Consider the following 492-nt stretch of genomic DNA (forward strand, 5'->3'; position numbering starts at 1 on the left):
AAAACCAATGCAGCAGTTTCTTTCCCCCTCTAATTGTTTTTGTTTGTTTTTTTTTTTTTTTTAATTGTTTTTTTTTTGCTTTTTTTTGGTTTAAAATTTTTTGGGTTTGGGTGGTTTTTTCCCCTTTCAATTTTTTTTCTCTTTTTGTGTCTGTTTTTTTAATTCATTATCTCTACAGCTTTCCAATTCAAAATCCCTTTTTATTTAAATTTTTTCTTCTCATCTCTTTTACACAAACCTGCTTACCTCCCCTCTTTTATTTTTTCTCCATTCTTGTTTTTTTTTCTTTCTCACCTTACTCCTTTCACACCTATTTATCTGTTTTCTCTAGCCATCGGTCACCCTCCCTAAATGAATCCATTTTAGACGTGAGTGTCGTTCGAGTCAGCGCCGAAGTGTCGTGTTATTTCGTCTCTCTATTAACGCGTCTCGTGTCCTTTTCGTTGATTCTGTTTTGTTTATTTTCGTGGGACGGCTGAAAAGAACAACTAG

The sequence above is a fragment of the Penaeus monodon genome, chromosome 23 (assembly GCF_015228065.2).
Source record: "Penaeus monodon isolate SGIC_2016 chromosome 23, NSTDA_Pmon_1, whole genome shotgun sequence".
In the NCBI taxonomy this organism is placed as follows: domain Eukaryota; kingdom Metazoa; phylum Arthropoda; class Malacostraca; order Decapoda; family Penaeidae; genus Penaeus; species Penaeus monodon.